Below are 19,290 nucleotides of genomic sequence, written 5' to 3'. Positions count from 1 at the left end.
TTCCTGGAACTCACTTGGTAGTCCAGGCTGGCCTCGAACTCACAGAGATCCGCCTGGCTCTGCCTCCCGAGTGCTGGGATTAAAGGCGTGCGCCACCACCGCCCGGCGCCAGCTTTTCTTAACTTTAAATTATCCCATCTACCTTTTGCCTCTGGGCTTTTTCCTTTTCTTGCTTCTGTATATCTTACTTTCACTCTTACTCCGTGGCTGGCTGGGTGGCTGGCTGGGTGGCTGGGTGGCTGGCCCCTAGTGTCCTTGTTCTCTTGTTCTTTCTTCTTACCTTTTCCCAGATTTCTCCTCCTATTTATTCTCTCTGCCTGCCAATGCCACCTATCCTTTCTCTTGCCTCACTATTGGCCATTCAGCTCTTTATTAGACCATCAGGTGTTTTAGACAGGCAAAGTAGCACAGCTTCACAGAGTTAAACAAATGCAGCATAAAGAAATGCATCACATCTTTGCATTATTAAAAAAAATTTTCCACACCATAAACAAATGTAACACATCTTAAAATAATATTCTACAACAAAAAGTAATTTAGAGTTTGAGGACATTCTCCATCAAGACTGGGAAGGCATGGTGGCAGGAGTGTGAGGCGGCTGGTCACGTTGTAGCCATTTTTCAGGAAGCAGAGAGCATAAAGGAAGTGGGGTTCAACAATCAAAATGCAAAGCCTGCCTTCAGTGACTAACTTCCTCCCACTAGTGCTGTGGATATCGCTCTGTATAAATAAAATGCTGATTGGCCAGTAGACAGGCAGGAAGTATAGGCGGGACAAGCAGAGAAGAGAATTCTGGGAACAGGAAGGCTGAGTCAGGAGACGCTGCCAGCCGCCGCCATGAGTACCAACATGTAAGATACTTGTAAGCCACAAGCCATGTGGCAAGGTATAGATTTATAGAAATGGGTTAATTTATGATAGAAGAACTAGATAACAAGCCTGCCACGGCCATACAGTTTGTAAGCAATGTAAGTCTCTGTGTGTTTACTTGGTTGGGTCTGAGCGGCTGCAGGACTGGTGGGTGAGAGAGATTTGTCCTGACCGCAGGCCAGGCAGGACTGGAGAAAACTTCAGCTACACATTAGGCTCTACCTCACGGCTCATCCAGATGAGGATCAAGTGTTCTAACATACTTATCAATAGGGAACATTTCACATTTCAACCATAACACAGGCTCCAGATCGGTGATAGTGACCTAGCAAGCAAGAAGCCCTTGGTTTGATCTCCTACATTGATAAAACCAAAACTAAAAGCCATGAATTCAAAAAAGAACAAAGGGATGGTAGGGGTGGGGGAGGGGATAGAAGGCAATCATGTAATTATATTATAATCTCAAAAATTAAGGTTGATTTAAGTGTAGCATTATGTCTGTGTCTACCCTGCAGTGTAATGTGTAATAGATTTCCACAGAAGGGATTACTGTTAGGATGAAGCTTTGAAGAAGGTACCTTTGGTGGGTCCTGCCAAGGTGAGCCCATAAGAGATCACCATGCCATGCATAACAGATCTAATGCTAGATGTTTATTGGGGGAGGAGGACAGCAAAAGACTGACTTGGAGTGGGGACATGAGAGAGACAGACAGACTGAGAGACCAGGAGACAGAGAGGACAAAGTGGGCAGGGCTTTTAAGGGGGCGGGAGTGGATAGGCAACTCCACGCAACTCCAAGTGATGCAAATACGCCTGCCGTTCCAGGAAGGGGCAGATGATGATGTAAGCTGCTGTGGGCAACAGCCACTGAAAGGCAGGCTGGCAGGGTACCAAACCCACAACAGTTAATATTGTCATTGTTGCCCGCTCAAGCCAGTTGCTTTGTTTTCATTTTTATTGTGGTCCTGGGGATAAACCCAGGGCCTTGGGCATGCTAAGCAAGCACCTTCACCCCTGAACATCATCCCCAAGCCCAGCTTTGTCAGTTCAAGTGCTATTTTTCAGAGTGACTCCCATGCCGCCTGTGAGGGAAAGTGTTTCTACCTTGACTCGGTGGTGTCTACATTAGACCAGATGGGCAGTCTTTCTAGAGTGGTGTAAATGGGACACACAGTGACAGTTGATGCCAAAGATAACCCCCACACTCTGGAAGGAGAGAATTCAGTGAGTGGAATGGCAGTGGAGAATTCAGGCCCAATGATAGGACCACAAAGGAGGAAGAAAGGATTCCTGCTCAGTATACCAGTTGAGATTCTTTTATAGGCTCTGGGAATGCTGCTGGGTCTCTGTGAGACATAATAAGAACAATAACTGCCCATTTACCTCTTAATAAAAAAAAATCCATATCTTGGAGTTACTGTTTGTTGACCACACTAGGCCACAGAGTGCTGGGGAATTTCATAAAACATGATTTTGGGGGTATACTCATGAGAATGTTTCCAGGAAAGAATGTACCTACCTGTAACAGGCTTTCTCTTGGGCCACCAACCAGCTCTCAAATAAAGTCACCGAGACTTATTATTAATTAAGAATGTTTGGCCTTCACTTAGGCTTGTCCCACTAGTTCTTATGACTTAATTTAACCTGTTTCTCTTCATCTACATTTTGCCTCTGTGCTTTTTACCTTTCTTTCATTCCGTTTGTCCTACTTCCCTGTTTCCTCCATGTCTGGCAGGCTGACAGCTGTCTGGCTGGCCCCAGGCATCTCCCTCTTTTTCTCCTTCATTCTTGTCTCTCTCAAGCCTAGATTTCTCCTCCTACTTTTTCTCTATGCCCACCAGCCCCACATACCACTCTACTGCCTACCTATTGGCTGTTCAGCTTTTTATTAGACCAATCAGGTGCTTTAGGCAGGCAAGGTGAAACAGCAACACATCTTTACATTATTAAACAAATCAGCATAAACAAATGTAATACACCTTTACACAGCTAAAGTAATATATTGCAACATAAATGTAACACATCTTTACATAGTTACAATAATATCCTATTCTACAACACCTACCTGAGGATAAAAGGGTCTCTTTTACAGGCTTCTGGTCTCATAGATACCAGAATTTAAAGATGGACTTAAAAGGAAAACTCAAGGAAATTTTTATTGGAGTTGGAGAGAAAAAAACAACAAAGCAGGCAAGCTAAAGAACTCAGCTGCTGAAGACAGATGTCTTAGTTAGGGTTTCTATTGCTGTGAAGAAACACCATGACCATGCCAACACTTATAAAGGAAAATATTTCATTGAGGTTAGTTTACAGTTCAGAGCTTTAGTCCATTGTCATCATGGTGGGAAGCATTTCGGCATGCAGGCAGACATGGTGCTGGAGAGGTAGCTGAGAGTTCTACATCTGGATCCACAGGCAGCAGGAAGAGACAATGACACACCCAGGCCCAAGCACCTGAGACCTCAAAGCCCACCCCCCAGTGACACACTTCCTCCAACACTGCCACACCTACTCCAACAAGGCCACACCTCCTAATAGTATCACTCTCTATGAGCCTATGGGGGACACTTTTATTCAAATCACCACAGCGGACTTTGAGTTAGAGTCAAAAAGGCAGGTAAGCTCAGGAATGAAATCTGCATCCAGTCTCCTGGGGCGGGGTGCATCTTTAGAGAGAATGAGAATTCCTAGAGCATCGGGGCAAGCAGGCATAGGATTTTAGCTAGTCTTGGGGGGATAGAAAGAGGAAAAAGAAAAAATATTAAAGAGAAAAAAGTTACTTTTTCCGAGTTAGAACTCAGAGAGTGGATGTTTTTTGTAACAGTCTGCAAGCAACTGTGTGGTAACGAGAGTTTGTGCAGGAAGTGGGGGTACAGCAGCTAGGACCTGTGAGCAACTGAGGCGAGAGAGGGGCTTCTGGGTCTACAAAGTCATTAAGGGTTTAGGTTATTCTTGGCACGTCTTTTTTTTTGTGCAGGGGCACTAAGATCTCCACTAAGAGCCCTAGGTGCTCCATTCAGCAGCTGTGTGCTGTGTACAGGCTAACAGTGATCAATACGGGCAGCATGAGATGCTATCAGGTGCTATGATGTCTATGCCTTGCAAGGTGATTTCTACATAGGGAACCACAATCTCTACAATGTGAACTGTGAGCTGAATGGGGAGGGGGTTATAAGTACTTACTGTGGTTATAAATGCATACAGTGCTTCATGAAGTCTATTCTGGGTACACTTTCCAATCTACTGGGCCCTGTCATTCTATTCACAACCTGATGACAGCTATAATTTGTATTATGAGATGGATACAAAAGCAGGAAGATCTTTGTATGGACCATGATGCACCCAAACAAAAGCATAATATGAGATGAATTGATGGTACCACAATTTCCATAGAGGGAATTATATGTCTCATTCTGCTGCACAATCATAAATGGTCAAATATTAGGCACAGAAGTGCAATTATCTACTCTAGACAAGTGTGCTGTCAATATATAGATGCACTATAGGCTTGATGCAGGGCAATGTGAGCCTCATATACTATAACATGGCACTTATGCAGAGCACTATAGACTCTAGAGCAGGCAAAACGAATTATGTACAGCAAAGAATGGCTTATACAGTATCCATTAGGAGCTGCATGTAGGGTATCATATATGCTATACAGGGCACCAGGACATCATACAGAGAAACATGATGATTGCATAATGGGAACTATGATTGCTACAAAATATGCTGCATGAGCGTTATACAAGACATTGTGAGTTCAATAAATTTGCATTATGATGTTCTCTACTCAGGAGTACTATGATCTCCATAAAGGGCATTATGAACTTTACACTGTGAGCTATAAGCAAGGCAATACAAGCTCTAAACAGGTCACTGAAGCCAATATACATGGCATTATGAGTTCAATAAATGGCTTTATGACCTCTATAAAGGACACTATGAGATGGATATAAGTGTAGTATGGCACCTCTGAGGCCACTGTGAGCTGTTGTTACAACTGCTCTCTGAGATGCACAGAGGAGACTGTGAGGTCTATAGTTATCCCGTCACACCATGATCATATATTACTGCAGTACATGAGTTCCCACATGCACTGTGAACTCTGTACATGGCCCAGTGAGCTCTGATACATGCACTGCGAGTTCTGTGCAGTGCACTTGGGCTCCATAGAGGCCACTATGAGTTCATAGATACCGTACCCTCTGATGGTGAGCACTGTGAGCCACACAGAGGTGCACTATGAGCTACGTAAAGGGCATTTTGAATGATACAGTGCTCTATGAGCTCAACACAGAATTCAAACATGTATACATGGGGCATCATCATAAGCTGTGGCCATGGCATTCTGGGCTCTACACAAGTGAAGTAGGACTTCAAATCAGGGCATTATGACCTCAGTGAAGATGCAGTATGAGCTCTAAACAGGCCACTCTGAGCCTGATACATGACTCTATGGGAGCAACACAGGTTCACTGTGAGGTCTACTACATAGGTCACTACCAGCTCTGTTCAGGGCTATATGAGCTTCAGGTGTATTGTGGTTATGAGTGGCTATGTAAGGTGTGCCGATAACTCTATGCATATGCAGTATGGTCTCTGAATAGATGTATTATAAACTGTTTGGGTGGACTATGGCCTCCAACCAGGGTCCCTGGAGCTCCAGGAACTCTGAGTATCACAGCATGCACACCCTGTACTCCATGCAAGTGTAACATGATCTCAATGTAGGGCATCAGCCCAATGGAGTTCCATTGTGGGTTTTTTTGGTTTGGTTTGGTTTGGTTTTTTTTTTTTTTTTTTTTTTTTTTTTTTTTTTTTGGTCTTTCGAGACAGGGTTTCTCTGTGTGGCTTTGGAGCCTGTCCTGGATCTTGCTCTATAGACCAGGCTGGCCTCGAACTCACAAAGATCCACCTCTCTCTGCCTCCCGAGTGCTGGGATTAAAGGCGTGCGCCACCACCACCCGGCCCATTGTGGGTTTTAATATATAACACTATGCACTCTGAATAGGGCACTTTGAGCTTCCTAAGATCATTGTGAGTGCCTCATAGTGCACTTTGAGCCACAGATTTTCAGATTTTCATGGTGGGAGTGGGATGTGCCTATTAGAATCTTCATAGTGGTCTTTGGTCTTTGGGTGCATAAACACTGTTTTGATTTTGTTCCTTCCTATTTATAGTCAATCAACCCTTAGATCATCATGTAGCAATCTAACTCAGTCTCTCTGGGTTCTACTGAGCATCCTGAGACCTAGAAGTCAGCAAGTGTGAAGACCTTAAAGCCTTCTATACTTCATTTCAGCTTTAAGTGGCCAGATCCATTCAGTATCTGTGGTGGTTTGAATGAGAATAGCCCCCACAGGCTTATGTATTTCAATGTCTGGTCCCCAGGCAGTGAAACTCTTCGGAACAATTAGGGGGTGTGGCCTTATTAGAGAAGGTGTGTCACTGGGGGTGGGCTTTGACATTTTGAAAGTCCATGCCATTCCCAGTTGGCTCTCTCTCTCTGCATTGTGGTTGTTGTTTCAAGATGTAAGCTCTAAGCTGCTATGAGAGCTTATGCCTGCTGTCATGTTCACTACCATGATCGTCATGGGCACACCCTTGGAAACTGTGAGCCCCCAATAAACTCTTCTATAAGTTGCTGTGGGCTTGATGTCTCTTCACGGCAATAGAAAAGTAACTAAGAGCTATCCCCTACATGTTTTAGGGGTTCAGCTTTTGAGTGTGAGCTGTTAGGTCAGGTATGAGAAGGCTTGACCATTACTGATGATAGACCCTTCCTTACTGGTAGGTAGCTTGTAAAACTAGCACCTGAAACCGCAGGACTTCAGTTCCTTGTCAAAAGATAGATTTCATCATTGGCTCTAGTGAAGACATGACATTCTAAACTTCCCCAAAGATGACAAGGTTACTGTCTAGCTGGGAACTTTCGGGTAAAGAACAAAGATATACCATTGTCCCCTCAAAACATACTATTGTCCCCTCCTTTAAGAGTTAGTCCAACTGGACTAGGCCCTCTGGATATGGAAGACTCGAACTGTTTGGGGGGCACCCAGGCAGGGGGATCGGGATCTGTCCCTGGTGCATGGGCATGTTTTTGGGAGCCTGGTGCCTGTGGTGTGACGCCTTGCACAGCCTTGGTGCAGTGAGGAGGGGCTTGGACCTGCCTAGGCTCAGTGTGCCAGGTTCTGCTGACTCCCCATGGGAGATCTTGATTTGGGGGATGTGGGGATGTGGGATGGCTTGGGAGGGAGGGCTGGAGGGTGGGAGGAAGAAAGAGGGAGGATCTGTGGGTGGTATGTAGCGTGAGTAGAAAATTTCTTAATAAAGAAAAATGGAAAAAAAAAAGTTAGTCCAAGTAGACTGGTTGGTGAAGTGGACAAGAAAACATCCCCAGGAAGCTGCCTTTTCATATGAAGATTGACACAATGTTCTCACTGGCTATTGTCTGCTCTTTCCAAAGAGAATGTTTCCCTCTGCTATGGACCCTTTCCCTACTACTGTCCACTCTCACCTTAAGTGTACCCGATTTACTCTGAAATAAACCCCCAGTCTTCCACAACACACTCTCTGTGTCTTGTCTGAACACTTTCGATGATGTTTGCAAAGACTGGGGAGCTAGGCGAGGGGAGGCCGGAGGAAGGTCCCAGTAACAATTGCTCTGGTGTGTTACGTGCTCACAGGTGATATGTTGGATTTGCGTCAGTAAGCCATTGGTCAGTCTTTGCTTTGTGATTTGTGCTGGACAGGTGGTGGTTGCTCGATTGCACGAACAAGAGAGAACACTCATCCGCCCTCAGCATTCGCACTCGGAATGGAAGAGTTGTCATGAGCCTACTGCATCAGAACCATTGATGACACGTTTGTGTCATTCCACAGTGTCAGAATGGATTGAAGAACAGCGAATTCACCAGCTACATTAGTTTCATTGGAAGCAAGTTGCTAAGTAGCCCTGCTTTCCTTTGATAGCTGGGAAAGAAAAATACAAAATCTTTTTATTCCAATGCTGACTGCTATTATTAACTCCTACATTACACACCACACAGTAAATACATGCACACACACACACACACACACACACACACACACACACGCACACACACGCACAGAGGTTAAGGATAGCTAACCGGGACCACAGCAGAGTGTAAGGAGTTCCAAAGGGTTCTCAAACGGAGGTGGAAGCTGAAGGTGACAGGACTGTGAAAGGACCTCTGCTGGGGTTGGATAAGGAACCCTGCTGGAGGCACTGCTGCAGAGTGAAGGTTCCGGGTCAGAGTTTAATCAAGTTTAGGGTTAATTCAAACTGCAGAGTCAAGATATGGGATCCTGGAGGCCATGGAGGTGAAGGTCCAGACTAGGTCTAGACAGAGAAATGAGTGGACAGCAGCTCCAGGTGGACTAATGGCAGGCACATGGGTGGGGGGCAATTCTGGTAGGTCACATCAGCATTGGAGACTGAGCCCAGCTGAAGTCCTGGGGGGTTCTCTGCCTGTCAGTGCCTTGACTCACACCCTGGGTGGCCAGATCGCAGGTTGGTGGGAACTGTTACCACCACAGTTGTTAGGTTCATGGGGTCCAGGGGAGGGTGATGTATCCTTTCCTCAGTCTGGATGTTAGATAAGCTCTTGGCCTGGTTTGCTTGATAGAGTTTTACTATGCCCATACAGTGCTCCTACAGTGCCATTTCACTCTGATAAATTATAGTGTGGCACCCTTCCTACAAGTAAGTCATCTATCAGTCTGTGCCCCACGGGTAGTACTAGACAGATGGTGTTGATTATATGTCCACCAAGGTGCAGAGACATCAAGGCACAGCCCAAGACACCACTGGTTTATACACTATGAGAGAACTTCATGTCGAGTACAGATTTCAAGAGGAGCTGCTCTGTAAACTAGACTCACTAAGGCTAAGGCCCAGTTGAACACACAACTCTGCACACTACAAAGTAACTTAGAGCAGAACCGCATCTGACCTCTTCACCACCCCACTCACCTCCCACACGGGAAATTCTCGAGCAGCCATAGAAACCTCACTGAATTTCTTCTGAAGCATGTCATTGTTGTTCTCATTCGACCCTGACATCACACTAAAATTCCTGTCTGGGGCTTTCAGGCCCATTTGTAGCAGCCAATTCTGTCTCCATCCTGACTACTTCAGCGTAACTGAGTGGGCCCCCCTCTTTGGACCAATGATTGGGATCTTCTACTTGCCACACCATCATTAGGAAGGTCCTCTGGATACAGAGGGCATCATACTAATGACCATGTGTAATGCTCTCACTCTCACCTGGGCCAAGCTTTTGTCCACGCAGCCCACTCAGCTGGACCCCACGACTCCCGCGCATTCCTACTACCAAGTCCTTGGAGCTGTATTCCAAATGGTATACATCACCTACTGTATCAATGTTCTTTCAGTCTCCTGTAGAATGAGAAAACCATATAAGCACTGTTCAGTGAGTCCAGGCAATTCTTTGCAGGCCTTTGCCTAAGAGGATTAGTTACAAAAATGCCTAAAAGACTCTTTTATAATGTAAATACAACCTTTGTCATGGAAATCACATCCTGTGGTCCCTGAAAACAGAACGGGAGCAATATTAACTTACTGTTTAATTCATCTTCCTTTCTCCCATTTCTGCCCATGATTTAAGGATTTGGAGACAGGAAACACAGTTCCCTTCCCCCCCCCACACACACTCTACAGCACCTTAGCAAGGACAGATACTGCCCTTGGGAAGGCACAATGAACTGGGAACTCTCAGACATCCAAACGGACCTTGAATTACAAGGAGTCCTCAGAGTAGTCCTATGGAAGGATCTGCTCACATTCATTTGCCTTAATTTATTATATGTTTGATTACTGAATTACAACCACAGTTTGTAAACATTTTTTAAGCATGATTGGGATTGAACCTAAAGCATGCTAAGGGAGCACTTTAACAGATGACCTACATCTTCAGCCCTCTGTACTCTTTGAAGCTAATTCTTTCTAAATTGCCTAGGCTAGCCTTGAACTTGCTTTTCTCTTGTCTTGTCCTCCTGAATAGTTGGAGTTAAATGCCTGTAACACCAGACTCATCTTCATTATTATTAGATAGAACAAATTATAATTAAGAAAATGCCCAAAACAAAAGCAACAACAACAACCCCCCCAAACCAAACAAACAAACAAAAAACCCAAGAAACAAAAAACTACCAGTCATGATGGCACATGCCTTTAATACCAGCCATTGGGAGACAAAGGCAGATAGATCTCTGTGGGTTTGAGGCCAGCTTGATCTACATAGTGAGTTCAGTCTACAGACATACAGTCATAGACAGCCAGGACTATGTAGAAAGACCCTGTTTCAAAAAATAAAAAGAAAGGAAGGAGTGAGGCAGGGACGGAGAGAGGGAAGGAGAGAGGGAGGGAAGGAGAAGAAGAAAAAATGCTAAGATCTTGGTCAGGAATGACTGTCTTTTAGCTAAAGTAAGAAGGGCATGACTAGCTACAATACTTAGTACTGCTTTTTGTTTATTTGTTTTGTGTTTTTTTGTTTTGTTTTGTTTTTGTTTTTTTTTTTTTTAAACAGGGCTTCTCTGCGTAGCCCTGGCTATCCTAGAACTTGCTCTGTAGACCAGGCTGGTCTTGAACTCAGAGATCTACCTGCCTCTGCCTCTTGAGCTTAGTGCCTGATTAGTTACTTTTCTGTTGCTGTAACAAAAAACGACTGAGGCAACTTATAGAAGGAGGAGTTTGTTTTGGCTTACCTCTCCAGAGGGAGATGAGTCCACTCTGGTAGGGAAGCATGGGTGCCAAGGCTGTAGGCATGGCAACAGAGACAGGATGCTGAGAGCTCACATCTCTTATCATAAACACAAGACAGAAAAGGTAACCCAGAAGCCACACAAGGCCCTTAACACCAAGGCCAGCTCCCAATGACATAATGCCCCCCAGCAAGGTTCTACCACCTAAACTTCCCCAAACAGCATCACCAATTGGAGACTATGAGGGACATTTCTCATTTAAACCACCACAAGATTCTCTCTATTAATAACGTGTGTCGAATAGCTATTAAACCATAGCATGATTTCTTTAAAAAAAAAAAAAAAGCTTCCTGTTAGGTGTAATAATTTCAGTGACAGTGATTTTTCTGTATGAGTAGCTCCCGCCAGGTGTGACAGGCACTTAATGTCACTGGCTTCTCACCTTGGTCCAGTTTAGCAGATGGAAGCTGAAATTCTAGGGATTCCAAATCTGCTACCTGAGCAATCCCACAGCTGCAGGTTACCCAAGAACTTAACTCATTTCTTTGACCCTAACGTCTGTGTTCTCTCCAAGCAGGGCATGTTGCCGAGGAGCAAAATGTGAGCTGAACTATCTACAGTTTGCCCAACTCTTTATATGGTTCACTATTGAAGTTACATGCTGCATCCCCCAACTTTGGCTCGTAAGTAACTTCCGAACTCATGAAGACAATCATTTCATTCTCAAGTTTGGTTCGCACAGGTCTTCACATTTAGTTCAAGTGGTTTTTAAAGTTATATATATATATTCTCCAGCTTGGAGGCTTGAGACAGTGGCTGCTATATTGCATTTGCTTGTTTTTGTCAGGTTCTGCTCTGAGTAACACTTCTCACCTACCTCCCCCATTCACTTGAACTTGAACCCCTATTGACTGGCAGCTCCCACAGTTCACCTCCCACGCCCCAGATGTTGAGGTTACTGGGGCAGAGTCCCTCCAACTTGTACCATTATTCCCTGAAGTACTATGTCCAGCAAATGGCAAATCGACCAGTTGGACCTTCCTTCTTACCGTGTCTGCTTTACAGATGTTATCTGCAACATTATGGCCTTCATACATCAAAATTTAATGCAGCCAAGTGAGAACCAGGAATGGAGATGCATCCTGAGTACACATTTACCCAACATCCTAACTCCTATTCTACCCCAGGTTCAGTTTGGTTGCATCAACAACCTGCTCCTGAGGTACCTGTGGCTTTATTCTGGACAGGCACCCTCACCTCTTCCACACGTTCTCAACCCCACCAGCAGCACTGGCATCGTTTCCCTATCCCCTAAACTTTGTAGTCTAAAGACAAAGGAAAAAAAAGGTGGACAACATTTCAGGACAAAGCATAAGGAATAAGACAAGCCCAGAATGGGTTTCTCAAACCCATCCAATGGAGCCAATTCCATTGGATCTGGCTGTTGGGTGTTGGTGTTGAACAGCTCCTGGGTCTTTCCACATCCAGCATGGGAGCAGGGGTCAGGCTGCAGTGGCCAAGAGCCAAAAGCTTAGTTTCCAACCTGTGTTCTGTGCAAAGAGGCCATTGTGTGTTCTGGAAGATGGAGTGAGGCACCTTGAGTGCAGAGTAGATGGATTTGAGGAAGCTGAGAAAGTTCGAAGCCCAAGGGGGTCACACGAACACCAGCAAGGAAGTGATTCAGAAGGTAGGTCTAAACTGTTAGGCAAAGCTGACATTGGGAGGCCTGGCCTCTAGGTCCTGCCTACCCCAGTTCTGCGGCACCGAGCAAGCCCCTATGCCCACACCCAGCCCTACTAGCGGATCCCAGATTCACTGCAAGCGGCTGTGGCCATTGTTCTGTATTTCTGGAGACCTAGAGCTGCTCAACTGCTGGGTCATCTCTACCCCTCTGGTTGCTGTGTCCCAACACTGCAGTAACCTACTGAGGCTGCAAAGCCCTGGCCCCACTGCAGGTGCCACATGTCCTAGGTCTGCGTCCTTCCTAGAACAGGACCAAGGGCCAATAAGCTGATCCAAGGGCTCTGGGGGGTGGCGGGGTGGCGGGGTGGGGGTGGGAGTGTGAGTGAGGCGTGGGGGTGGCGGGGGTGTCTGCTCATCCAAGCCCTGTTAGGGAAAGAGTTATCTCTGAAGACTTCCTGGAGGAGATGGTGTAAAGAAAGACACTGACACTCCCCCAAGGCCTTAGGTAGGTACTGAAACTTCTTGATTTTCTTTTGCTTCCTGAGAGCTAGGATTAAAGGCATGTATCGCCCAGCCTGGCTTTCCTAATTACACTGTCATCTCATTAAGCAATGCCTTTTGTTTGAGACCTTCCAGCTTGTGACTAAGCACACACACACACACACACACACACACACACACACACACACACACATACACACACGTCCAGAATGATAGGATTGCACTCAGATGCCCTGACTGTTACGCCCTTCCACCTGTTCGGAGAACTATGTGTAGATGGGTTCCACTGCTCTCACTGAACCCAGAAGTAGCATAAGAGGCATTTCCTCTCAGGGAACCGAGGCTCGGTGTTGCGCTGCCCTTCTAGCCACAAACTCTTCAAGATGAGCTATTCTGCAGTTGGCTGCAACTCTGTCCTCTCTACAAAACAAAATCAGACACACTTAAGAACTCCCTTTTCATTTATCTTTTTTTTTCCCCGCCCTTCCCTTCCTCTCCAGTACCAATAACTGGCAAGAAATTGGAATGCACGCTGCAGAGTCTCAAGGTTGGACTGACCATCCTAGAGTGTGGTCCTGTTGGGTTAGATTGGCCCCTATTCTGTCTAACCCCGACCCTTCCCTAGGGAGTCTGGCCGGCAGATCACACCCAGCTAGGAGAAGGAACCGCAAAAGCAGATTCCCCAGCTGGGAACTGGAATGATGTATGCCAACTCCAAAAAAGTGTCCAAGAAAAAGATCTTAGAGGTTGAGGATTTCAGTTTTTTCCATCTCTCTTACAGATCTGACCCAAGGAGTGCTGTCTTTCTCATTTCCAAGGTCATCTGCAGAGGGGCTGGCGGGTGAGGGGCACGCAGCCAGAGCTCTGTGGTTCTCAATCATGTGAGAGGATCTCGAGCCAAGTGTGCACCGAACTGAAGACAACTGGCTTTATGAGTTACTTGTTTCGTGAGGATAAGCTTCAATGTATAAAAGTCTCAGCCTGGCTTAGTGGGGGTGATTAATTTTCTTCGGGTGACATCATGTGGAGGACCACCCGGCTGGTTCTCTCAAAATGCCCATATATTTTGAACGTGCAAGGGAAAGGGGTTGAGAGCGTGGGCTGTGTTCTGCTGGGGAGGGGGCGGTCACAGAACCCAAAGGCATGAAAGGAATTAGGAATTGTGGCATTTTGAAATTGAAAGGGACTTACCCTCCCACACAGATCTGAAGCCCATAGAAGGCTTCTCCCAGCCCTGGCTGGGAGGCTGTGTTTAACTCTGGATGCTCTGCCTTCCAAAAATAGGAGCCCTCCACTCAGAAGGGGCAGCCAGACCACTCGTGATAGGACCCCCAGAAGCAAATCATGTGTCAGGCTATGGATGTCAATCTTGCCAAGTTCCGGGTGGAAAATGGTTTTACAAGGGTTGGCTGAACTTAAGGTGCTGTGAACAGTTTTTTAATATTGCCTTCAACTGAAGACTAAAACCAACACACTCCACCGTGCACCCAGGGAATCAATAGTGTTACTTGAATCAAAGGGTTCTATGATAAAATGAGATTAAAAAAAATACTGGACTTAAAAAACAAACAAACAAACAAACAAAAACCAGGAGGGCCCCCTATGGTGTTAGAGCACTTCTGCTTGTAGCAGTGTCAATGTCAAGGTCCTGGTTACAATACTGTGCTATATAGGTAAGCAATATGCTACCAAAGATGGAAACTGGGTAACTGGACCTGTGATTATTACATTATTTTTTTTATGACTACAGTTATCTCAAAGTAAAATGGTTATCTTAACCATGTTAAGAATTTAGGGGCTGGAATGTAACTTGGTTGGTAGAATGCTTACAGGAAGCCCTGGGTAAATTCAGCGTGGTGGTGGTGTGTTTATTCCCATACTCCCAGCTCTCAGGAGGTAGAGGCAGGAATCCTGACTATTTAGCCCAGGCTGCCCTGGGCCACACGAGACCTGTCACAAACAAACAAACAAACAAACTCAATAGTGCAACTTGTAGTAAGTAATTTTTACACTATCTAAGGAAATATGTGTGCTTTTAATTTCTAAAAGGTGGCCCAGCATGATCCTTGCTTTTTAGGGCCATAGGCAAGTTCTATGCTGAATCAGGGCTATTTGTGTGCGAAGGAGAAAAAAATAACCATGTATGACTTTGAAGCCAGGTCCAAAAAGGCATTAAAATCTTCATGTGGCCTCCAAACACAGTCTGCTGAGTTCTATTTGCTAGTATTTTACTTGAGATATTTGCATCTAAATCACCCATGTAATTTGCATAAGACCTTCTCTTCCTATCTCCACATGGGTACTAAGGTTACATTAGCCTTATAGAATTAGCTGGCAACTTTCTCTTTTCCTCTGTGAAGTGGTTTGAAATAGATAAATGCTCTTCGTAAGTAAAATTATCTGACGTGGTGTCTTTTTGAGGGGTGAGATTAAGTCCAATGGGACCCTCTGATTACTGGTTTTGTTTCTATCATGACTGTCCTATTTATGAGAATCTTGGTCTTTTTGGTATCTTTGAGGTTCATGGTTTTTATTTATTAATTTATTTATCTTAGAAAAATAACTATTTCAGCAAAGTTTTAGGCACTCATGTGTGCTTTTATGAATTTCCACCAAACCAAGTGTGATGGCTCACATCTGTAATCCCAGCACTCAGTAAATTGAGGCAAGAGATACTCTGCATGCTTGAAGCCAGCCTGGGCTTCAGAGAGAAGCCCTGTTTCAAACCATAAATACATATGTATTCAAACTCCACTACATCCATAGAGATATACTCTTTTATTATGAGTATTACTTGTGTCTTTTTTATTTTATTCCATTTATTCACTTTAGTAAAAAAAAAATAGCTTTTTATTTTAATCCCTAGTTTCTTTCTTTCATATGAGTCACAGAATTCATTATTCTTATTGACAAGGATAAGGGAAACCAGGAATGTTAAACATGCATGGTTGTCTCTTCAAAGAAAGAGATGTGTAACCTGTTTTCTGCCCAGAAGGCTAGGAATGGTTATGGTTAATAGTCTGGTGACCTCTGCACTAACTGTATGACAGAGACCATATCAGATCCTCCCCAGACCTTTAAGATGTCACATGTAGTCAATCTATGAAACCTTTCTTTATGGGAGAGGTCGCATGTACTTTGCAAAGAGTTTCGATTTAGTCATGCCTTAAGCTTTATTGTGCACATGGGATTGAGTTAAATATCCATGGGAAACTTTTTTTCCAAATTGTGCTGTACTTAAATATGCTAAAAATCAACTGCCTGGTGTCAGACTCTAGAAGTCTGAACCAACGCTGCCTACTGAGTCCTGTTGAACTGGACTCCCTTCTTGCCTTACTTGGATCAACACTCTGCTGACCATGGTGTTTGCAGAGACTCCCACAATATTCTATTCCTTTCTGCTCCTTTTTAAGTTCTTATGTTTTATGTGTATGGGTGTTTTGCCTGCCTGCATGTTTGTGTACCATGTGTATGTTTGGCTCCTGAAGGAAGCCAAAAGAAGGTGTCGGATCCTCCAGAACTGGAGTTAGATAGGTGTGAGCAACCAAGTAGGTGCTGGGGATTGAATCTAGGTAATCTACAAGAGCTAGCCCAAAGGTCATTTTTACATGCGAATGTATTCACAAGCACTACATGTTCCTTTTGTTTATTTTTTCACATGTATGCTTTTTCTATCTGTTGTACTTTGTCTGAAATTGACATTGCTAGTCTAGAATTTTAGGTTTGTGATTTAATTATTTTTCAAGGCACAAGTGTTCTCTGTTTTAATTTATCTTGCTGCCTTAATACTATGCTTATCTTGCCTCAGATAACTATTTGCTATGGTCTGAATGTCATATTTCCCCTACACGTTGTCTTAACACTACTGTGATAGTATTAGGAAATGGAGCCTTTGGAGGCGATGAATTCCTGAAGCTACAATTCCTGCCCTTATAAAGAGACTATGCATCTTCTTCCATCACTGGAGGCATGACCAGGAGGCTCCATTTGTGACCCAACTCTGCTGGTGCCCTGACCCAGGGACTTCTCAGCCTCCAGAATCATGAAAAACAAATGCTGTCATTTGTAAGCCACCCAGGTTACGACATCTTGTTATGCTAAGCTGAATGCCCTAAATCACCACGCCAAAATTGATCAAACAATTTTTTGATCCTATATCTCTGACTTTTTGTTTTACAGTGAACTAATGACATCTTCAGAGTGTGGGTTACTGATTAATTTACAACGACTCCCTCCTGTTTTGACCAGTTGATAATCTGTTGTCTTCTCAGATTCTCCTCGTTCCCCTTTCCTACAGTCTGCCAAACTGTACAGCTTCCCGTGTTTTCCCTTTTTGCCACTACATCATCACTACTGATGATGCTTTCATTTTTGGACTGCTTATCTTTACTTATTTAACATACTTATTAGACCGTACATTCTAATGATTCCAAAACGTCTAATAAGTTTTTGGTTTTGAAAAAACAAAAGCAAAAGGACTCTTAGTACACCCTACGTGCCATCCATGTTGCTGTTCCAGTTTACCCGTATCTAGAGCTAGTTTTGAACTTATTGAAGCAGAACAAAATTTGGGGGACTTTTTGCTGCTGTTTTACGGTCAGCAGTTTGTAAATGCCAGCTTCTATTTGGTCATTCTCTGGGCTTTCACTCAATGCTTTGTGTTCTGGCTCCTTTCTCTTTTTAGTGAGGAACATTCTTTCATCACTTCAGTATAGGTCTTTCTTGGACACTGCATTTAACAGTGTTGCATTTCTGGTCAACTCCTAGCCCACAAAGTCATTTTTTTTTTTGTTTGTTTTTGAACAAACTGTCTCTTCACAGTTCTCTTTTTTGATAGCCTGTCTTTCCCGGGGGTTCATAATTTCATAGAAAGAACTGGCATGTTCACTCAGGACCAAAATCAAAGTTAGTGACTGTTGAGTGTCTGGTCGTTAGAGGAAGAACCAAAGCAGTGCCCAGCAAACTTACTTGAAAAGGGAAAGTGTTTTTTTAGTTATACGTACACTACAATTTAAAATGTATTTGGATTATTTTTTTCTTGGTGAAATTTATAGGAAAGCTGGGGAGCTCATACTTGGTGTGCTGACCCCTGGTGGATTCTTCAAGTGCTTATTTATGGCAGTTTCTGGAGTCAGACTTCAATGCCTGAAGAGGCCAGACAGGTTATATAAACGTACCAGACAAATCCTGTATATGACAGTACGTTATGGTGTCATCCAGCAAAACTGGATAAAGCTGTCTCCACCAACAGCATAGACAATCAATGTTTTTTTAAAAGTTGGCAAAGCACACACAGGTGAAACCCAGAGTGAGTGTTTAATTGGGTCGATCATGCTGGTGTCCAAGTGTCCAAATTCCACACTTCAGTTGCACACAGAAAGGTTATGCTGTGACAAGGTCACACACAGAGCTGGGCTGTAAGCTAATAATGTTCTTTCAAGGATGTATTCTATCTTTGCAAAATGTATCAAGAACTCATCAATGCTATGGAGAGCTTTTTTCTTCAAGTAAGGTTAAGTATGTGCTGACAAGACGCAGTGGGAAAAACATTCTTCAAGTGAATTAGTGCATTATTTCTGTGTTTTAAGCAAAAATTGCTTTTGTTCCTATATTATTTGGGGGTGCTATGCAGCAGAATTATCTACCATGAAAGTTGAGTGCTGTAATAATTATACTCTTTCTTCTTTTTGTTGTGTCTGTGGGCATTTGTTCATTTTTGTTGTTGTTATTTAGTTTTATTTTGAATCAGAGTCTCACCATGTAACTCTGATGAACTAATATTTTGAAGCCCAGGCCAGCCTAAGACTCATGGCAATTCTTCTATCATGATCTCCCAAGGGCTAGGATTTGAAGTGTGAGCCACAATACCCAAGCTTTTCTTTAATATAGATATAAAATTATATATCACATATTCTCTAACATACATACATATGTTATATATACAGATATATATTAACTACTGATGAATAACATCAAAACCCAATCCTAATATGATATTTTCATCTGGATAATAGAATAAGAGTAGACCACATTAAAAACAGCAAAAGCAAAGGTACTACAGAAGAAAGATGTATATTTTACTGACATTTAAAAAAATCCAAGTTACACTTTAATTGATTATAATTGTCAAAGAACACTTACTTAGTCTCCTAGCAGCAGTAATGATTTATACTTACTTACCCAGTCTTTTTCTAGGACCTGTATGATGTCTAACTGCTCTTTAGTTCAGTGACTCTTTGTAACTGTCATGCCTGGAAAGAATGAGAATATTCCAGAGAAACTTTGCCTCTCCCTTTGGCTACCAGACTATTTAAACAAAGCACCCCAAGAAATTGGAATGTCCTAAGAATCTTCCTGCTAGGAAGAGAAAAAGGCTGAAGACTGGACCATGCAGAAGTAGAACTTGTCTCCTTGAAAGAGATTTACAACTTGTAGAAAATACTGGATTCCAGACAATGATAGGTGATGGACAGTGCGCTCATATCC

This window comes from Peromyscus eremicus, chromosome 13 (genome assembly GCF_949786415.1).
Source record: "Peromyscus eremicus chromosome 13, PerEre_H2_v1, whole genome shotgun sequence".
In the NCBI taxonomy this organism is placed as follows: Eukaryota; Metazoa; Chordata; class Mammalia; order Rodentia; family Cricetidae; genus Peromyscus; species Peromyscus eremicus.
The sequence above is the reverse complement of the archived record's forward strand: the minus strand, read 5'-3'. Positions refer to the sequence as shown.